Source organism: Echinops telfairi, unplaced genomic scaffold, assembly GCF_000313985.2.
Source record: "Echinops telfairi isolate 266 unplaced genomic scaffold, ASM31398v2 ScPeMD7_443;HRSCAF=831, whole genome shotgun sequence".
Classification (NCBI taxonomy): domain Eukaryota; kingdom Metazoa; phylum Chordata; class Mammalia; order Afrosoricida; family Tenrecidae; genus Echinops; species Echinops telfairi.
Genome location: NW_022104341.1, coordinates 60,204,043 through 60,217,907, shown reverse-complemented (window position 1 = coordinate 60,217,907; position 13,865 = coordinate 60,204,043). Strand labels below are relative to the sequence as shown.

The window sequence follows — 13,865 nt, the reverse complement described above, 5'->3', positions numbered from 1 at the left end:
GAAAGAAAATGTTTTGAGAATGATGATGGCAACAAATGTACAAATGTGCTTGAAACAATGGATGGATGTATGGATTGTGATAAGAGCTGTGCAAGCCCCCAATAAAATGATTTTTTTAAAGTCTTACGAAACAGATTTACCCAACACAGTAGTCATTTGATCTCTTAACTGCTGCTTCCATGAGAAATGATTGTGAATCCAAGCAAGATTACATCCTTAACTTAATCCTTTCTGTTTACCATGGTGTTACCTATTGGTCCAGTTGTGAGGATTTTTGGCCTTGACATTAAAATGAGTTGTAATACATACTTAGGGATGCACTCCTGGATCTTTGTGAGCAAGTGCTTCAAGCCCTCACTTTCAGTAAGCATATTGAGTGAACTTCACCCACTCCTAATGCTGGTCTTCTTTACGACTGAGAAGAGGCCAATAGAAGTACCACCACTCCTCGATACTGTGCCCATGGCGGACAGTGATAGATGCTCACAGGTATGCATTCATAGTTGCACACCCCTTTCTGCAGAGCCCAGATGCGGCCACAGAGGTCTTCTTAGCAAAAATGCTCCAAGCATCTGTCTCCAATTGATCAGGAAATATTCGCGAAGATACTAATTGTGAAGTGGATAAAAAAAATAAAATGATGAGAGTCTAAGTTAATTTGAGAAGATAGTAGCAAACAATGAAAATGGCTGTCTGATTAACTGAGAGCTTGTCTGCTTCCCATTATTTAGCATAATCGTAATTTTCTTCACAATCTCATGGAAAACAAAAGCATAGCATTTCTGATACCAGATGAACTCGAACTAATAATGGTGAGAACAAAAGATGTTTGAGGATTATGTGTCAATATGAATGCAGAGTTAAAGAATCTCTTTTTCCCCCAGAAGGGAAAAATAAAAGTTCCCCTAAATGAATCATAAAAATAAAGCTTTTTTTCCTCAAAAAGTAATTGATCTGGGAGAAATAAATCCCTAAGAATGGTACAGAAAAAATTTTGATGTACTTTTATAATTGCTGGCTATTCAAAGAAGTTGAAAATATTCTAGACAGAAGCAAATTGGTGTCGGCAAGGCCAAGAAGCTAAATCTCTGCTCCTTGTGTGGAATGGCCGAGGTAGAAGACTGCTTAAGGTCTGTTGGGATCAGTCCAAGATTCTTACAACTAAAAGCAGATTTTTAAAGCATGACCTACTATGTATGAGCTTTGTGCTGAAGGAGAATGTAATTTACTCATGGCTAATAAAACACAATCCCTTAGGTAAGTTCATTATCGGCTATGTATAGTCTCTGCTTTTCCTACTGGATTCTAACATAATAATACAAAATATTTCTAGAAAGCAAACTATAGAGGCTTTTATGAGGCTGCTGCTAAGAGTGAAGTTGCAAGGTTGATTAGCACGTATTTTAAAACTTCGGAGTCACTTAACACTAGTGGTTGTTTGTTCCAGCTATGGTCTATCTACAATTGGTAAGAAACGTGTCACGTGGAAAGTGGCCTTCGAGATGCACATGGTCTGTAATGTGTTATGTATTCATGCTGCCACATGGACCGCCGAGGCGCCTGTCAAGAGAAGTCACAAGGCCAGCAAGATGCCACGTCTGATTCTTGTCCAGCCATTTGTGTTTGCATTTTTCATTACAATGATAGTTTGCTTCGGTTTCACAGAAGTTTCATGCTACACTTAGCCGTGTCACAAAACCCAGGGATGTGTGGAAGCGTCTGGAGTGTGTCATGGGGTCTCACTGAGTTGGTTTCACCTCAGTGAGGGACCCCGTGGACCACAGCGCAATCACTGCCCGTCCTGCACCATCCTCACGGTTGTTCTGGTTTGAGCTTCTTGCTGCTCCACTATCAATGCATCGTCTCAAGGGCCCTTCTGTCACTGCCCCTCCACGTTCCCAACCACGATGCCCCTCTCCAGGGACTGGTCTCTCCTGACACGTCCAGAGTACGTGAGAGGAAGTCTTGCCATCCTTGCCTCTAAGAAGCATTCTGGCTGTACTTCTTCCAAGACCTATTTGTTTGTTTGAAAGTACCAGCCCACAGTACTTTCAATATTCCACAGACAGGAGAACTTTAAATGTGTGAAGATAGAGAAATCCTATCAATTTCTCATTTGAAGCAAGTTATTTCCATATTGTTTGAGAAGAGTGTAATCAACTCAATCATGTGGTGGGCTGCGATCCTGTTCTCATCCCAACATGTGTAACATGGCAGGCTCATCAGAATGCATGTCTCAAAAAAAAAATAATACATGTCTCAGCATCCCACTTCCGAGTCTCCCCCCTACACTGAAGGGCAAAATGAGCCAGATGTACATCGTGTTTTATCAAGGCAGTGGGGAAAAATCCCAGCAGAGTTCTCACACCATTTCTCCCTTTCCCTGTTGGAACAGCTTACAGCCATGAACTGTCTCAGTGCCAGGATTGCCAGCTTTCCTGGGCAAACCCTCCAGCTCCTGCCACACACTATACCCCAGTTTCTCTGTTTACAAGTAGCAGGACCCAAGATGGCTTTGCCCGCAGACAAGAGGAAGGATGACGCCACCACTGAGCGCCGACTTGGACTGGACGAAGATCCCGGGGTCATGGACGGGTGAGTCTCGCAATAGGGGAAAACAGTAAGAGCAGAGGTGGTGGTGAAATGCTGGCGGAGGCCAAAAATTACACAACACATCGTGCCTTGAAGCATTCTCGCCCACCTGCTAAAATACTAAAACTGAGGAGCATCTCAAGTTTCTTTAGAAATCACCAATCCCAGAGCTCTCCTTTCTTAGACATTCTTTCAGGGTTTCCGTCAGAAATTCCTGTGCTGTTTACGAGAGCAGAACCCCCCAAGGAATTTCAGGGCTGGTAGCATGATCCCCACTAGGCCGAGGCATACCTCTCTGAAATTAATCAAAACCAGTCTCGTCTGTAGATTACACAGGCTGCGAACGCCGGAAGGCATGTGTCTGTGGTGGGCTTTAGGGTGTCTAGAGTACAATGGTTTGAGATCAAGCAGGCAAGGGCCAGGAGTTACTAGTAGGAATGGCTCCTCTTTGGGTGAAGGGGAAAGAAGGGCCCAGAGAGAATTGTGGGGGGCTGCAGAGGAGGAGAGCAAACAGGAATGTGGGGGAGGCAAACAGTGAAGGCTGGAGCTGACCCTCTCCCCACAGGGGCAAGCCTGTGCCACTCCACTCGCTTGTTTACTGTTCATCCTCATTCTATCTCAGTGGCGGGCTTGCTAATAAAATCGGTCCACGTCTAAGACACGGATTGACCCGAGTTCACTAGTAGGTGAGGTTACCATATGCTGAAAGGCCTTGTTTTCCCTCCCCTCCCTGTGGTAGCCGGTGCATGCAGGATCTGCCCTTTCTCTTTGCCCAAGTGCGTCAGCCCCTGTGTTAGATGCCTGGGCCGGTCGCCTTTCTACAGGCGGCGAGGTTCTCAGATTTGGACAGGACAGAGGAAGCCCTGCGAGGTTTCTGTTTTAGGCCTTGAGCATAAACTGCACGTTACATTAGATTACAGGAGGGGCCTTTGATCCAGCAAATTACAAAATCTTGTACTTTAATGCTTGTTAGTTGCTGTTCCATGTACACAGCTGTCTTTCAGGGTCTTGGAGAAGGGATGATTGGCAGAGGGGACTCAGGGAATCCTGCTTCCTTAATAACCCCCTCTCTTTCCAACAACATGCTGTAGAGTGGGAGACAGGTCTCTTTTAAATCTTCTAGTCTTTTATGTGCACTGTATGCTGGCTTGATAGTTACAGCGTTCTATCTCCAGATATCACTGCCAAGTTGCTCTTAATTAACTTAATAAAGTCATTAAAATTTTTATTTTCAGGCAGAGATAGCAACGGTACTAACACAGGCATTCAATTGTCTACTGAATTAGGCAGGAAGCTAAACATTTATATTCTTAAAAGAAAAATTACACCCCCCCATCCATTCCTTAAGCACAAAGATGCAAGTTTATCCGGACCATAGTATCCACACTGTTCTGAATGTAAGAAGGGACGCCTTCCCTGTTCAGTTGGACTTAATTCTGCCATCCAGTAGGGTCAAGCTATTCGAGCAAGGGTACCTTTCACCTGTATAATAATGACACTGTTTTGAATCTGCCTACAAGTTCATGCTTAGCACTATTTATTAGCAATCTCTTAAAAGCTCCAAGCTTCCAAAGATCTTAATGCACGTTTGCTCGCTACGACAGTGATCAAGCTGCTATAAAAAACACTACTCAACTCCTCTTTATTCCCACATAACAAAACCAGGCAAAGAGAGGTGGAATCACTTTCTCTACACTCCAGGAAAGAAGCGAGGCAAGAGTGGTGTTGGGTCTGGCCACCTCGTTGTCAGTCCTTCTTCACCGCCATCTCGCTTCTCGGGCTCGAGGAGACTCCGTTGATGGAAGGCAAGATGGCTGCCATCCTTCAGTTATCACAGTACTGTACCTTTAGAATGGACAGCATCAGCACTGTGATAACTGAGCCAGGGCAGCCTGTCAGTCACTCCGTCGCCCGCCGCCGCATCCTTCCCGTGTGGCCGCGTTAACGCCTCTGCAGGCTCCTCCCGAGGTGAAGGGCCACCAGAGGTCCTGTTCTGGTTCGAGATGCAGGGGAGGCAGAAGAAAAATGGTCAGCCCGCAGGAAGCGGTAGGGCGAAATTACTTAAAGGCCTGGACCAACACACGGTTTCTCTCTCTGAAGGAGGCGGAACAGCCACAGGACCAGGAGCTGCCTCTGACCAGCCATCGACTATGCATGCAGTGCGCTCTACAGTGACGCTTCAGGGCCCTCTCTCCCAGGCGGCTCCACGGACCACACTGCCCTAGTCCTAGGGCCTCCATTACCCCGACACCTCTTGTAGATGGGGAGGGGATAAGAGGCAGTCAAAGTGCTGATCATCCAGGTGGCGCAGAGGCTAAAGCACTCGGCTGTGATTCAAACCCTGCAGCCACTCCACGGGCCAAAGATGTGGCCATCTGCTTCCATAAGGACTTAGAGCCTTGGAAACCCTGTGGGGCAGTTCCACTCTGTCCAACAGGGTGACCAGGAACAGGAGTTGCCCTTGACGGCAATGGTTTGACATTCAGTGGTCTCCTATGTGCTTTCTCCAGTTAGCTTTCACAAGACCTTAAGTAAGGTTATAGGGAATTATTCACTAATTCATCAAAAAAAGGACTTGGAGGGGGAATAGGTTAGATTATCATTATCCCATCCTACAGGTAGAAAACAACAGCCTGACCTATGTCCATTAAGTGAGCTCAGTGCTTTTTCTTGACTCTACCCTGGATGTTCAACTCCATCACCTAGGGCCGTGGTTCTCAACCTTCCTAATGCTGTGACCCCTTCATACAGTTCCTCCTGTTGTGGTGACCCCCAACCATAACATTACTTTCATTGCTACTTCAAAACTGTAATTTTGCTACTGTTATGAATTGGGCAACCCCTGTGAAAGGGTCGTTCGACCCCCCCCCCCCAAAGGGGTCGAGACCCACAAGGTGAGAGCTGCTGACTAGATATTCAGTTTACACAACTCACACAGTTTTCAAAAGTGTTTCTAAAAACAGCTACTTTCTGATTAAGATGTTTTGTTTGTTTCTTTTCTCAGTATCTTACCTTATGAGGCTGAAACTAGTGGGGTTTTCTGCCTGAGGAAGAAAGGCATTATCAGTCAAAAATGACTTTTATAACTCGAGCTCTAAAAGTTAAAAAATGCATCAGACTGTTGACACCAATGAGTAAGTATTTAGCATACCCGTGGGCTTATCTTATACTAATTATGGTGGTATAAGAATACTTGATAACCTTTGGAATTCCTTTTAAAAAGCAACATATACACATCACTAAGCTGAAATTAGCTCTACCTTTGAGATGCATCTTTATGTCAGTCTAGGGATGACTCTCCCTTTTAATAAGAGGTATAAAGAGATTCTGAAATGGGAATTAAGGCTTCAGAATACCAACTTATTAAAACCATGATTCACTTAGTCTTTTTCATGTCAGTCATAAGGTCTCAAGTTATTTCAATATAAGTGGAGCTTGACGGATATTGGAAAAATGATTATTTTTCAATTATGCATTTGCTCAATTTCAAAGATTCCTTATATGTAAATTTGATATGACCACTGTACTTCAAATGAGTCAGACAGAGGAATCCATTGAGATCAGAAGTCAGAAGGAAACTGGAAAGTACAGCGAGTTTAGCTCAGTTGTTACCTTTATGTGCCGTGAAACCGACCTGATCTTCAGAAAGGTAAAAGCCAATGAAACAACCCACCTACACACGAATCAAAAGCACCGTTCTCTAAAGCGCGAAAATACTTACAAGTTAGGGAGGTATTGGCTAGGTCTCAGCCAACTGATGTAATACACAGCTGAAACAGGAGAGGGCAACGAAGATTAACAAATTACAAAGATTGGCTCCCACAGGCTAAGGTTCCTGGAAATGGTTGCATTTTCACCCAAATTATAAACATCTGCTATGTGAACAAAGATATCGGAATTCTTTTAAAAGGAATTTTCAGATAACTGGTCTGTTAAAAAAATCACTACCCAATGTTCTTAGGCCATCCCGTCTGTCAGCTGCAGGAAGGAATACGCAGCCAGCAGTAAGGGCAGGCTAGGTCGGAGAGCAGACAGACACCACCAGTGGGCCTGAAGACTGAGCAGACTGTTCTTTACGCAGTCTGAGGACTAGGGAAACGGGGCGCAGAAACAGGAAGTAAATGGAAGGGAGCTTAATGTTTGTAATATACAATGTTGGAAGTTTTTTAACCAAGACTGAAAAAAAGACAGTGACATTTTCGGTATATTAAGTAAGGGATACTTTATCCTTCATTTAATTTTTCTACGTTGGCAGGGGTGGGGGTGGCATCCAAGCCTCCAATTCAAAATAGAGTAAATTTCCATGATTTCGTTAATAACTACATCAATGAACATTCCATTAGAATAATTCTGAAATGGTTTCAAAGAAGAAAAAGGGGTTTTTCAGAATCTTATTTTATCAATTATACTTAACCAAAACACTTGAAAGATACAGGTTTTGTTTCTCTGTGAAAATTGCTTTTTAGTGCCTGATCTGATCCCACCACACCGAGGCAAAACACTAAGGGTGTGCAACAAAACAGCAAGAGGAACAGAGCAAGGAAGTCCCCAGAGAATACCAAAAATAGACTTTGGGGCCAGGGCTTGGCACCCCATCAGACTCGACTGGAAAACACTCCTAAAGGCCAACAAACAGTCCTTGAACTAACTATAAGCTTTTCTTTGTTGTTGTTGTGTTGTTGTGAGGTTTTTTGTTTCTTTTTTTTTGACATTGGCTTTTTGTTGTTGTTGTTTTGTTGCTTGGTTTTGCTCTGTCTTGTTTTTGTGAAGGTTATTATCTCCGCAGGTCTGTCTAAATAAGATAGGCTGAATGAACAATCTAGAGGAGAAAACAACGGGACTGATAGTTCCAGGGGGACATGGGAGAGAGGGATGTGGGGGGAAAGGAAGTGATATTAACAAACCCAGGGACCAGGGAACAACAAGTGATCCAAATTGGTGGTGAGGAGCATGTACGAGGCCTGATAGGGTGTGATCAAGGGTAATGTACCTGAGAGGAATTACTTTAACCCAAATGATGGCTGAGCATGATAGTGGGACAAGAGGAAAGTAAAAAGAAATAGAGGAAAGAGCTGGGTGGCAAAGGGCATTTATAGAGGTCTAAATAAAGGCATGTACATATGTAAATATATTTATATATGAAGATGGGGAAATAGGTATATGTGCATATATTTATAGGTTTAGTATTAAGGTAGCAAATGAACGTTGGGCCTCCACTCCAGTACTCCCTCAATGCAAGAATACTTTGTTGCATTAAACTGGCATTACATGATGCTCACCTTCCTGACACGATTGCTGAAGACAAAGTGAGTGCATAAGCAAATATGGTGAAGAAAGCTGATGGTGCCCGGCTATCAAAAGGTATAGCATCTGGGGTCTTAAAGGTTTGAAGGTAAACAAGCGGCCATCTACCTCGGAAGCAACAAAGTCCACATGGAAGAAGCACACCAGCCGGTATGATCACAAGGTGTTGAAGGGATCAGGTATCAGGCATCATCCTAACAAAAAATCTTACCACAGTGAATGAGAGGGGGGAGTGTGGAGTGGATACCCAAAACCCATTTGTAGGCCACTGGACATCCCCTTGCAGAGGGGTCTCGGGGAGGAGACGAGCCAGACAGGGGTGCTATGTAGCAATGATGAAAAATACAACTTTCCTCTAGTTCCCAAATGCTTCCTCCCCCTCCGCCTGCCCCCCCACCCCCAGCCCACTATCATGATCCCAATTCTACCTTGCAAGTCTGGCTAGACCAGAGAATGTACACTGGTACAGATAGGAACTGGAAACACAGGGAATTCAGGGCAGATGATCCCTTCAGGACCAGTGGTGTGAGTGGCGATACTGGGAGGGTAGAGGGAGGGTGAGTTGGAAAAGGGGAACCAATTACAAGGATCTACATGTGACCTCCTCCCTGGAGGACGAACAACAGAAAAGTGGGTGAAGGAAGACGTCAGACAGGGCAAGATATGATGAAATAGTAATTTTTAAATTATCAAGGGTTCATGAGGGAAGGGGGAGCGAGGAGGGAGGGGAAAAAATGAGGAGCTGATGCCAGAGGCTTAAGTGGAGAGCAAATGTTTTGCGAATGATTAAAAAAAAAAAAGATATAGTGTCTAGGATCTTAAAGACTTGAAGGTAAACAAGCAGCCATCTAGATCAGAAGCAACAAAGCACACATGGAAGAAACATATCAGCCTGCGTGATCACGAGGTGCTAAAGGGATCCATTATCAGGCATCAAGGAACAAAAAACCATCACTGTGTGTTCACTTCCCAGATATGTGTGCTGAAGACAAATGGGTGCACAAGCAAATGTGGTGAAGAAAGCAGATGGTGCCTGGCTATCAAAAGATATAGCGTCTGGGGCCTTAAAGGATGGAAGGAAAATTGCTTTTATAAATGTGCAGTTTAAAAAAGTGTATCAGAAACTTCTTAAACTGACTTTTCTGAGAGGAAACGTTTTGGGGGGTTTTTTGAGAGGAAATGTTTTAATTAAAAAAAAAACAAGCCCCTGTAGGTTCTCATGGCCCAGTATAGAAGTATACTGTATCATAACAGAATTAGGTAATATAAACTACTTTCCTCTGGAGATCAAACTGATTTGAAAATCAGCTCATCTGTGATAAAAATGATACAGCCAAGAACAGTTCCTTCATGATCAAAGTCAGATACAATTATCTCAAAAATAATGTACTTATGGCAAACAGGTATTATCAAAGAACTTGCTTAAATAATGTGTGATGCAAAAGTACACCTGCAAAAAAAATCCAAACACATGTCACATTTCTCTCATCTATGGACTGAACAAGAACCCAAGGTGATTTTAATGCTCTCATGTAAACATCTGATTACCAATCTAAGGATTCAGAACTACCAAGAAACAAGCTACAATGCAAAATACCTTTTAGACTGAAAGAGGTTGAAAAAATTTAAATCTACTAGGTGTTTTATAAAATGTGACATTTTTGGCAACTTGAAAATCATAGCCCAACATTATAACATGTGCATATTTGTCCAAATCGTGATGCTATACAAATTCTCAATAAACAAAAGATGTTGGAACATCAACTACTGCCTTGCCAGAAGTATAGAAAATGTTTATTTACATTTCACTGCAATGCTTTGCTAGCTTGAGTTTTTAAAAGCTAGCTTGTGTCAAAGATTAGTAGGAAATCTGTAGATTGTTTTTTTTCTCTTTTAAGGAGGAAAAAGAAATTAGTTGCAAAACCAAGGGGGTAAAGGGGTCCTCAACCTTGGGCAAAGTCAGCCTCTATTTTGCCACAGAAGCATCACCTGAGGGTCATGAGAGAGAGGATGCCACGGTTTTACAGTCTTCACACACTCGTCTGTAAAGACAGCCTCCCGCTCCATGACGCTCCTAGGCCCCCTGAAATAGAAGCTGGTCACAAAAGGTTATGTCTGTAATAGTGCAGAGAGAAAGAGGGATTCATTGTTATTCTGATGCTGACCCAGGTTTCTGTCTTTGAAAACCCCCAAATCTCCAAGGGACGTGAAGTTTGCAAGTTAATCAACTGGCTCCTTCGTATTTGTTATCACCCCTCTTTTCTCTCTTACATATGCAGCATAAACAATTCTAGTCCAATTATTTCCTCTGCAGCTGAATGGATTTTTAGTTTTGCTCTAGATTTGTTCTCCACCCCAAGAATTAAAATTTCATAATGTGCTCACAAGTCAGTATTTATTCCAATTTCTCCTAAAGCATAGGTCATACACTTTCAGAATAACTAGCCAAAAATCACACGTGTTGAATTCAAAATGATCTACCATCTCTGAAAACCCTGACAATCTCCACTGAGTCTCTGGCCTCCTCATTACCACAGCATGGCCAAGTTAACCATGCCGGGCAGCACAGGCTTTCAAATGTTCCTAATGGCCAGCTAAGGGGGCAAATGCTAAAGACTTGCGCTGACCTTGAATTCTAGAGCTTTCCGCTGGCTCCATACCCACAACTACCCTTTTCCCCCCAGTTGTAGAGCTTGTGTCTGTCAACCAGACACGCTTTTACTGGTGACAGACACAGCCTGCAGAGGTCATGTTGGTGCTGGCATCTCATGACCCATCGTCTGAGTCTCGATTTCCTCAAGTCAGGAGGTTTTCTTCTATTTTCTTCTCCACCTTTCACACCCTTGGCATAGTCCTTCCAAAAACTATAAGCTTAACAAGGTGTTTCACTCACCAGCGAGGAAGTGCTTAGGCCCCTTCAGGATTCTCTAAGTAGGCTAGCAACCTGTTTAGCCTCTGACTGCACAACCTTAGACAAGGTCCAGGAGACTGTCACCTATAAAAAACCAAAACAAAATGGGAGAACACTAATCAGCCCAAGTCGCTCAAAGTGCCATACTGAGTCTCATCCAAACTTACCACCATCTAGCTGATGCTGACTCACAGGGAGCCTATCAGGCAGACTAGAACTGCTCCGTGAGTTTCTGAGACTGTAACTCTTCCCAGGAATAGAAAACCCCATCTGTCTTCCTCAGAAAGGCTGGTGGTTTCAAACAGCTAACCTTTTGGATCACAGCCCTATGCATAACTGCTACACCACCAGGGCTCCTCCTCACGAAGCAGAGTAAAACCCCAAAGACAGCCCAGCACTCTCGCTCGCTACACATCGGCAATGTTCTTGTAATGAAGGTGAGGGGTGGGCAATCTTGTGGGTCCAATGGCCACCAGTGGAGCTGTGATGTGGGACCAGACAGTAGATGGAGACATAAAAAAAGAGGAGAAGGAAAAAAGGAAAGAAAAAAGCAAGTGGAATCACTAAAAGGTTTCTAGGATCACAGCTAAGACCAAAAAAACCCAAACACTGCTGTCAAGTGCACAGGGCCAGGCTGCCCTAGTCGGTTTTAGAGACTGTCAGGCTTTTAGGGAGTAGAAAGCTTCATCTTTCATCCAGGGAGTGGCTGCTGATCTCAAACTACTGACCTCTCAGTTACTAGCCATGATGTTCTGATATCTTTTGGAATGTCAGGGGCCTTTGCATAAAGCAGTGACAGCTGGGTGTGAGTACGCGGATTTTCCCATGACACCCCTACATGTGCTTGCTGCCGGAAAATGTGCACCCAATGGCACCCTGGCCTTCTCGGTGTGCCTCCCTGACTAGGGCAGGGCTCCTGCACCAGAATCTGGAAAGCTGTCTCTAGGCGGCTTCACATTCCCTAACCGTACCTCTTGGGATCCCCAATCTCCACACGCAACAGAGCAGTGGCAAGTAGGTGACCGACAAACACGTGAGCAGGATTTCCTACAGCTCCTTTCCACCTTTTGAACCAGCCAGGGGCAGAGCAGCAGACGACAAAGGCCGACGCCCGCCCAAAGGGAAGCACAAGAGCCACGCACACCAGACGGCTTGGAGAAGTCCCTGGAAGTATGCAATGTAAAGACCATGGAGCCTTCCCACACCATCTTTAAAGCCCCTCCTACAATTGTACAATTTCCGGAACCCACACTTGGGGAAACAGAAATCATTAGATTACATTGGTTTTAACAATATATTTGATTTTAACTTGATGGATCATCATTTGAACATATGAGCGATATAAAAATTATCATACAGGTAGTCTACGTCCTTTTTGGGGGGTACTCTTTGAAATCTATGGTATATTTATTTTACACTTCTAGTATTTCAAACACTAAATTTTCATCAGAAATGCCCAATGTATGCTTCCCAACTGAAAACCAAACACTGCCAGCCAGTCAATGCTGACTCATAGTGACGACGCCCGGCGGGTTTCGAAGCTGCAGCTGTTTATGGGAGTAGAAAGCCCAGTCTTAGTCCCTCGGAGCTGCTGGTGGGCTCAAGCTACCGCCCGTGCACATTGCAGCCCAATGCGTAACCACTACACTACAGCAGCTCCTGTATCTATCCTTACATGTCCAATTCTTACAGGCTGAAAAGTAGTAGTCTTTTCCAAACATACTTGAAAGTTTTCCGATACCTGACTCTAGTGTCACTTTTATAAATTACATTTAAAATTCAGCTCCCCATGCCACGAGACAGATTTCATGTACTCAATAGCTATGTGTGGCTAATGGTTGTTATAATGGACCAGGCAGATATAATCCTTTCTCTGGCGCATTCTCTGAAAACTGAACCAGGGTAAATGATGTCACAAAGTCAGCCAAACCGTTTTCTAGCACCCACCGGCTGTCTAACACTAGGCCAAGCATTTTCTGCCTCCCTTTTAATCCCTGAACTGCCAATATTTCCGTGGTGGCCTTTTATTAAGCAGCCCCTCTCAAAGAATAATTCTTTTAACTATGAAAGGCACACCTTCATGCGGGGAGAGAACGGAGGCACCAAGATACAGAGGGATACAGTTAATATCCTAGATAAAGGTGAATAAAAGCCGGACACCGTTACTTCTTTGTCCAGGACATTAGACACGCTGCAAAAGTTAGAATCATTGTTTATAGGGAGCCTGTCCACTTACACCTTCCCAGCAGCTGTATCCGCATCTTCAGCTTCTCCGGCTCAAGGGCTCCCTCCTAGCCAATCCTCTTCTCCATCTACAGCAGACTCTTGGAGAGCACATTCCAGGAGCCACTCTTTAATTTATTCTGGAAAGTGCTTGTTATTGTTGACATGCTGAAACATATGAATAATTCAACAAATGAATCTCAAACCATCATATTAATCATTCATCGGCTTCGGTGCCCCAAGTCTTTTTTGTGAAAAGCTTTTCTGAAATGCATGGAAAGTCTCTCTCACCCTTCCCCAAAGGAACCAATTACAAATACCGCAGCTCTCTCTCACCTCTCATTCTCTGGGTCAAAGTTCCCGTGTCCCTCCCGCGGCTGATGTAAAAGTTGATCTGCTAAAGGAGCCCGGATACCTACGGTAGTTCTATTTTCAGCCTCTTCCTGTTCTGAAGCTAAAGTTGGAAGGGCTTAGGTGGTAATGTCACAGAAGAGAGATTGCTAGCTGTCATGAGGGTCTTCAGCAACTCTGTTGTGGTTGTGGTTGGGCGCCCCTGAGTGGATTCTGACTGATAGTGACCCCAGGTCCTGAGCAAGAGTGGAGAGCCGTAATCTTTGCTGGAGCTGATCATTAAGTCTTCTTCCCACAGAGCTGCATGGGTGGGTTTGAACCACTGACCTTAAGGTTAACTGCCCAGCTCTTAATCTAGCATTTGTTTAACCTTGCCCTTCCCTCCATGTAGAGTCCTTGTCTTTCACTAGTCAGCAAGAACACAAGTTCAAGAATAACTTAAAAGTAAGCATGCAAATATATTTACATGTTTTGTTAACTATCC

At 44.0% G+C, this 13,865-nt stretch overlaps 1 long non-coding RNA gene across 1 annotated transcript; it reads right to left on the bottom strand.

Moving 5' to 3' along the window:
• Positions 1 to 9,664: 9,664 nt before the first annotated feature.
• On the bottom strand, positions 9,665 to 13,195 carry LOC123521893. The gene is made up of 3 exons (XR_006680237.1): positions 13,044 to 13,195; positions 10,790 to 10,891; positions 9,665 to 9,991 (listed from the first exon to the last, which is right to left on the bottom strand). It is a non-coding gene; the product is annotated as an uncharacterized LOC123521893 (long non-coding RNA).
• Positions 13,196 to 13,865: the final 670 nt, after the last annotated feature.